Here is an 8,478-nt window from a genome sequence, read left to right as displayed (position 1 = left end):
GGCGGGTTGTGAGCGCTTATGCTTTCTAGATGCATATTGAGGTTACCACTAGATCAAGATGGCAAAGGAGGATCGGGAAAAGACGGTGTTCATAACCCCATTCGGTGCTTTCTGCTATGTCTCTATGCCCTTTGGACTTAAGAGCGCGGATTGACTTATCAACGCTGCATCCAGAAATGTTTGCACAGTCAGATCAAGCACAATGATCATGCCTATGTTGATGACATCGTGGTGAAGTCCCAGAAGAAAGAAACACTCTTGGAGGATCTCAAGGAGACGTTTGATAATCTTCGAGTGTAACAGATGAAGCTTAACCCGACCAAGTGTGTTTTTGGTGTTCCTACACGCAAGCTACTAGGTTTTCTATTGTTCGAGTGGGGCATTCAAGCTAACCCGGATAAGATCAAGGCAATCACTTCGCTTGGTAAGCCAAGCAATATCAATCAGGTCCAGCGCACGGCGGTTCATATCGCGACATTGAGCCGGTTCATAAGCTGTCTTGGTGAGAAGGCAATCCCTGTTTATCAATTGCTAAAGAAGACGGATAATTTTGTCTGGATGGAAGTGCCCAATGAAGCTTTCGAAGCCCTCAAAAAAATTAGTTGAGCCGCCCGTTTGTGATGCCCCGACCGACAAGGAGCCCATGCTTCTCAACATCGCTGGTAATTCTAATGCAGTAAGTGTTGCAGTTGTCGTTGAGCGCAAGGAAGAAGGTAAAGAATATCTGGTTCAGCGGCCAGCGTATTTTGTTAGTGAAGTTCTAACCTTGTCCAAGTAGTAGTATCCACATTGGCAAAAACTGGTCTTTGGGATTTTTATGGCAAGCCGGAAGCTGAAGCATTACTTCCAGGAGCATCCAATCACTGTGGTTAGTTCAGCCCCAATTGGGGACATCATACAGAACCGAGAGGCAACAGGTCGTATTGCTAAGTGGTCAATTGAACTTGGTCCCCATCATGTGAAGTACATGCCTCGTACAACCATCAAGTCCCAAGCGCTAGTGGATTTCATCAACGATTGGACTGAGCTTCAGCTCCCATAGGATAGGTGTTGACGTGCAACTATTCCTGACTTGATGCCTCCACGGCAACGGAGCCAGAAAAGAGTTGCTTCCAGTAGCTCAACAATTAGCAATTGTCTTGCAATGGCCCACCAGCGTGTGGGATCACGGCAGTTTTCGAGGGTAGAGTATTCAACCCAAATTTGTTGGTTCGCACGACGGGAAGTGAAAGAATATTCTCAAGTATTAGCAGCTGAATGTGTCAGATTCAACCACACCTGAAAGATTAGTGTCTGCAAGCAAAGTATCAGTAGCAAAGTAGTATGATAACAACGGTGCCAGAAACGATCTGGTGACAAGGCAGACTATTCCTAACTGTTGTATCAATGGCGCTAGTAAGTTGCCCGTGGACGGGAAATATTCTTTCCCGGCAACGGTGCCAGAAGAAGTATTGTAGCAGGTAGCAGCAGTGTAACAAGTCACAGCAGTGGCAAGGAACAGCAGTAGTGACAGCAGTAGTGAAAGCAGTAGCAAGTTGCAGCAGTAGCAAGCAGTAGCAAGTAGCAGCAGTAGCGAGTAACAGCGGTGGCAAGTAGCAACAGTAGCAAGTAACAACAGCAGCAAGACAAACCAAGTAACAGTGGCAGCAAGTAACAGTAGCAGCAACAGTAGTAACAGCAGCACAACAAAACAAGTAACAACAGCAGTGGGACAAACTCGTAGGCAATGGATCGGTGATTTGTTGGATGACATTCATCATGCAACAGTTATAACATGGAGAGATATGTGGCTAGCTCCCGTTCGTCAATGTGATGTAGGCATGCATTCCGTGTGTAGTCATACGTGCTTAGGGAAAACAACTTGCATGACATCTATTGTCCATCCCTCCCGTGGCAGCGGGGTCCAAATGGATACTACGGTATATTAAGGTTCTCCTTTTAATAAAGAACCGGACCAACGCATTAGCACTTGGTGAACACATGAACTCCTCAAACTATGGTCATCATCGGGAGTGGTTCCGATTATTGTCACTTCGGGGTTGCCGGATCATAACACATAGTAGGTAACTACAACTTGCAAGATCAGATCTAAAACACACATATATTGGTGACAACATAATAATTTCAGATCTGAAATCATGGCACTCGGGCCCTAGTGACAAGCATTAAGCATGGAAAAGTAGTAGCAACATCAATCTAAGAACATAGTGGATACTAGGGATCAATCCCCGTCAAAACTAACTCGATTACATGATAGATCTCATCCTACTCATCACCGCCCAGCGAGCCTACGAATAGATAACTCACGAACGATGAAGAGCTTCATGGAATTGGAGAGGGACGAAGGTTGATGATGACGATGGCGACGATCTCCTTGATCCGGAGCACAAAACGGACTCCAGATTTGCCCTTCAAATGAAGAACAGGATGTGGTGGCGCCTCCGTGTCGCAAACGCGATGAAATCTTCTCTCTTGATTTTTTTCTGGGACGAAAGGGAATAAATAGCGCTGATTTTGGAGGCGGCAGAGCCACGTGGGCCCCACAAGCCCTGACGCCGGGGCCTGGGGGGTGGCCGCGGCCACAGGGCTTATGGCCCACTGGCTCACCCCCTCCGGTGGATCTTTGCGCAGGTATTTTTCATATTTTCTATAAATATTCTTTGTAAATTTTCAGGACGTTCTGAGAACTTTCATTTCTGCACAAAAACAACACCATGGCAATTCTGTTGAGAACAGGGTCAGTCCGGGTTAGTTCCATTCAAATCATGCAAGTTAGAGTCCAAAACAAGGGCAAAAGAGTTTGGAAAAGTAGATACGATGGAGACGTATCAATAGGCCAGACAACACATATAGGACTATACATTTTGATGGCTCGAGACAATTGGAAGGCTCGAGGGGTGGTGTAGTGTTATCTTCTCCAAGGGGTGTCATGTTCTATTATGTTCTATGACTCATGTTCCCTTGTACCAACAGTGCGGTTGATTATGAGGCTCTCTTACATGAGCTCAGGATAGCTAAGGAGATGAACCTTAGCCTGGTCAGGTGCTTGGGCGACTCAGACTTGGTGGCTCAACAGGTGTCTGGAACATGGGATTCGGAGGACCCCTTAATGGCGACTTACAAACGGGCAGTCTCCAATGTGGCGGGTCACTTTCACGGCTATCAGTTTGATCACATGGATGGACAGCACAATGAGGCGGGTGATGCATTGTCACGATTCAGATCTCAATGCAAGCCGGTTCCCCCTAATGTGTTCCTGGATGTTCTCCACAACCCTTCGGTCAAGTTACCAACTGAGGAAGATATATCCATCCCTGACCCGGAACTGTAGTTGGTGGCGGCTCTCCGTGTGATCCCTGATTGGACGGTGCCATACTTTGCTTATCTCGCTCGAGGGGAGCTCCCAGCTGAAGAACTTGTCACTCGCCATCTAATATGATGATCAAATTGATGGTTATTCATTAGTGCGAGTTGTACAAGAGAAGTGTTAGCGGTGTTTTTCAATGCTGTGTTTCCCCTGAGGAAGGACGAGAGATCCTTAACAAAATTTATGCTGGCGACTGTGGTCACCATGCCGGCTCACGATCTTTGGTCTCAAAGGCTTTTCTATATGGGTTTTATTGTTTGACGGCTCATGCAGACTCGGATGATACAGTGCGCAAGTGTGATGGATGTCAAAAATTTGGCCATCAGGTTCACGTGTCGGCTCAGGAATTACGTATGATTCCAGTCACTTAGCCTTTTGCGGTCTGGGGGCTTTATGTGGTTGGCTCATTCAAGATGTCTCCCGATAAAGATTCATCAACTGGTGGCGGTTGACAAGTTTACCAAGTTGGTTGAGGCAGAGCCTGCTAGCAATTGTGAAGCAGAGACAAGAGTCACGTATCTAAAGAAGCTGATTTTTTTTGATTTGGCTATCCTCATAGTATTATCACTAATAATGACACCAATTTAAGAAAAGGTGCCATGAAACAGTTTTGCCAGCAGTAGTATATCCGACTTGATGTGTCCGTTGTAGCAAATCCACAGTCCAATGGATAGGCCGAGCAAGCTAATCACGAAATTTTTTGTGGGATCAAGCCCCGACTCATGGTTCCCTTGCGACGTTGTTGGGTTGAGGAGCTCCCCATAGTGCTTTGGAGCATGAAGATGATGCCAAACAGATCCATTGGTTATGTCGGCGTTCTAGGAATGGGGGTACCCAGACCTAAGTGCCTGCGGCCCAGGGCTGGCGCACTTCATCAAGGCAAGATCGACAAGAAACAGCACCACCCTTAACAAGGCCCTCGCGGGGGGCCAAGCCTCGCAAGGAAGAGTGACGTCAAGACCCGCAGGGGGGCTCCTCAGGACCCCTCCGGACCGGCGGATATTTCAAGGCAAGGCCGGGCCTCAGGAGTCAAGGGTGACGCCATGGAAGGACACGCGAGAAGCATATGGCAGGATGGGGCAATTTCCCCTTTAGTGCAAAAGAGGAAGGAATGTATCAGGGTCCCAAAGGCATCTTCCAAAGGTTTCCCTTACGGTACAACAAGACCACGGCCGGCCGCCAGCAGGATGAGCGTCATCCCTGCGCCCACCTCTATGGTGCTGGTAGTTGCTTTGCAGGCGAAGACCACTTTTGACAGGGAAAGCATGTTCCCTTGTCCCCCACCGAAGCTGGTCATTGTGGGATTTCTTCTCGCCTACGATAAGGGAAGAGGACTCGGGCCTTCACTATAAATAGAGAGGATAGGATACTTGGCAAGAGATCGGATCATTGAAACCCCAAAGCAACATGCCTAGCCACCTGGCCTCCGGAGGCTGGAGAGCACTGTACTTGTTCATCCACCAACCTCTGAGAGAGGCAATCCACCAAAAGCAGGAGTAGGGTTTTACGCTTTGCAGCGGCCCAAACCTGGGTAAACTGTTGTGTTTTATGTTCCTCTCGCCATCGAGCGAGTACTTCGTCGTTTCCATCGAGTAGCGGGCTAGGTAAGGTCGAGCCGAGAGAGATCGCCGCACACGCCCCTATGTTCGAATCCTTAGGGTTTTGCGGAGCCCGAAATCCGACATTTGGCGCGCTAGGTAGGGGGCGTGTGAAGGCCTTCTCCTAGCTTCCTCCTTCCACGGCGCTACACCAATGGCCGGCGGCCAACCGGCTTCTCCGATCCTCGTTGAGCTGGTCTCCGACTGCCACGTCACGACGGCTGGAAGCTAGCATGTCGGTGTCGCAGGACCAGGCGGCTCATACCATGTCGTCAATGTTGTCGCCACCGTGGCGGCCACTCGTACCACCCAGGCGCATGGTGGCTAGGCGGCGACCCAGGCACCAGCAGTGCGCTGCATCAACCTGGGAGACCTCAGCGCATATGACGCGTTGCGGAATGCAAGAGAGATGCTCCACCAATGACCAACACCAGGGGGCTTTGATGCCTGGGCGGACCACATCATGGAGCTGGTCGCCATCGCCTAAAAGACCATCCAACCCGGTGCATCCTCAAGGCCACAGGCGTAGGGCGCCGGGGCTCGCAACGCGCGCCGGTCCCCGGACCTGCAAGCTTCGAGGCCCTACCCGCCCTAGGCGGACCTGAAAAAGACATGCTTCGCGCTGCCCTCCACCTTCTCCAGACCCCGACGACCGGCCTCGAGGAGCACCACTCCGAAAACCATTAGGTACGCGAGGAGAACGGCAGGACGGCCGATGCACACGCTAGCGCACATCACCAAGATCAAATCGGACCTCGACAGCCTGGGGCGGCTTGCTAGGAGCGCTCCCTCCGGTGCAGCCAGCAGAGGGCGGAGGCGATGGCACGTACGAACTATGTCAGTGGAGAAATGGCAGGACACCAAGGAGGGAGCCAGCATCGGGTGGCGCGGGGACAAGCCAGCGGCAGCAACAAGAACAAGCGACTTCGCGCGGAGGCTTATCGCAGGAAGATCTTCGAGTAGCACGGCCGGGGATCCCCCTGTGTCGCCGAGAGGGACCGCCACCATCACGCTGCTGAACGGCCACGGGGGACGGTCGAGAGACTACATGGATCCGTACGTGCCGGAGTATGCGGCACTACCTGATCCTCCCAACGAGGAGGAGCTTCGGGCCTCCCCCCGGGGCGCCTATCCTCCTCAGGAGTGAGGGACGTTCGGGGGTTCCTCCTGGAGCCAGGCCCGAGGGGCACGGGCAAGGGAGTTCCCTCAAGACGCGGGGCGCGGTGCTAGCCGCCCTCCGCACAGAAGGACTACGTAAGGCCAAACCCATAGGCCTCAGGTGGACGAGTCGAATGCCGCGACGAGACGCAAGTGGCACAAATCACCCGCGACGACCACTATGCAGGCGTGGGCGTCGGGGGCCTGGCCTCCCGAGGCATTCCTCGGGCACATGGGGGCTTCAAATATTCGGCGAGGTAATTTTTTGTATTTACTGCCTTAAGGAGTGTCTGCTGAACATAGGAACTTCAACTACTCGGGGCATACTTCTGCAAGTCGTATCCTTTACAGTTCCCGTCGCATCCACTTGTCGATCTGACACACTGCCCTGATTGCGTCCTTCGGCGATCCACCTTCCTTGCTCGAGGGCACCGTCTGCTACACATCGCCCCAATGTGGAGATGGGGGAGCCCCACGGCTCCCCAGGACCACAATCGATAGGATAAAATCAGAGTCGCTTGAGCGTCCAAGGGGGCTCGAGAGCATGGCACTCGAGGGGTCTTACCGGCCACAAGGCCACCTGTCGCCCTTGATATCGTCCTCGGTGATCTGGTCGTTATCAGGGGTGGCAGGGCTTGGCCCCGTAGCTGATATCGTTCATTCGGTCGCAAGCAGCGGCGGTCGGGAAATGTGCGGGACCGGGTCCTGGTGACGCAAAGCTGCTTGAATGACAAAAGGGGGCTACGGAGCATGGCGCATCAGGAGCCTTACCGGTCACAAGGCCACCTACCTCCCCCGACAGCAACCTTGGTGATCCGGTAATTGTCGAGGGAGGCGGGGCCTGACCCTGTGGCTACATCCATTCACTTGGTCCCACGCAACGGCGGTCGGGAAATGTGCGGGACTGGATCCTGGTGACGTAGAGCCGCTCGAATGTTAGAGGGGGGTTCCTGAGCATTGCACCTCAGGGACCTTACCGGTCACAAGGCCACCTGCCGCTCTTAAAAGCGTCCTTGATCCAGTCGATGTTAGGAGAGGCAGGGCCCGACCCCGTAGCGACGACCGTTCACTCGGTCCCATGCAATGGCGGTCGAGAAATGAGCAGGACTGGGGCCTGTCAACGTAGAGTCATAAAAAGCCCTCAATTGGCCTCCCGGGAGGGAGCACGCAAGACCTGCATCAACCCGTCGCACCTCTGCATCGTCCTTCAATCCTTCCAGAACCTACTTCATCCCGTGACACTCTTACGTAATAACGAGCCGAGGTGTATATGCCCAGGGCCCCCCGAGGACGCGGAAGGGGTCCACCCCACGCCTAGTGGAAGGCATATGCTCCATGTTGGGTACAACACAGTCCACCAATGACTCTAGAAGCTTAGGCCCCAATGCCTCGGGGGTAGGGACACTCGCGAGGCCAAAACGTCCTCGCAACTTCCCATATACACCCCCACCGTGACACTCTCATGTAATAACGAGCCGAGGTTGTATACGCCAGGGCCCCCCGAGGATGCGAAAGGGGTCCATCCCACACCTAGTGGAAGACCTAAGCTCCACGCAGGGTAAAAGACGAAGGCAATCAGCATGGTCTGCCAATGAACATACTCGCAGCTGGCAAGGAAACCCATATAGTCCGACAATGACTATGCCAGCTTTAATGCCGGACGCGGCGCTTGCTTGCTTTCTGCTGAGTTTGAACTGGCCGGTTTCAAAAGTTGGTTTTTTCCAGTCTCAATGCCCGACGTTTGAAAAATTAAAAGGGGGGACTTCCTCTAGCATTTCTTATTTCAGTGGCTTTGAAACATCCCGTCTCGACGACGCGTTTGGAGACAACCGCTCCGCACCACCCCTAGGAGCCAAGGAGCGTGAATGCAAGGACTTCCCACCTCAGGGGCAACGTTATCAGTGGTCAACCCCCTCTCGGGGGTCCGGACCGAAACTTGATACCACCACAAAGAGTCTCGGGAGGCCTCGGGGCCCCGTGGGGCTATGACCTAAGGAACGAAGTGCGGGACCGCTCGAGCGCCAGAAAGGGGGGTTCCTGGGCGTGCCTCAGGAGCTTTATCGTCCATCAAGGCCGAGGCCTAGCGATGCAGAGCGGCTTGAGTGTCAAAGGGGGCTCCTGAGCAGTACGCCTCAGGAGCCTTACTAGCCGCAAAGCCACTCGGCCCCCAGGGTGCCGGGGCTTTGCCCCGTAAGGAGCAGCTTTGGTAACGGGTTGAACCTCACGGCGGCTGGGAAATGGGCGGGACCAGGACCTGCAGACATACAGTGCCGAAAGGGTCTTCAGCTCGTCCCGCTTACGAAACAGGAGCTGCACCGGAGGAACTACGCAAGGGACTGACACAAACCCACGAGC

This window comes from Hordeum vulgare, chromosome 4H, assembly GCF_904849725.1.
Source record: "Hordeum vulgare subsp. vulgare chromosome 4H, MorexV3_pseudomolecules_assembly, whole genome shotgun sequence".
Taxonomy (NCBI): domain Eukaryota; kingdom Viridiplantae; phylum Streptophyta; class Magnoliopsida; order Poales; family Poaceae; genus Hordeum; species Hordeum vulgare.
Note: the sequence above shows the minus strand (reverse complement) of the source record.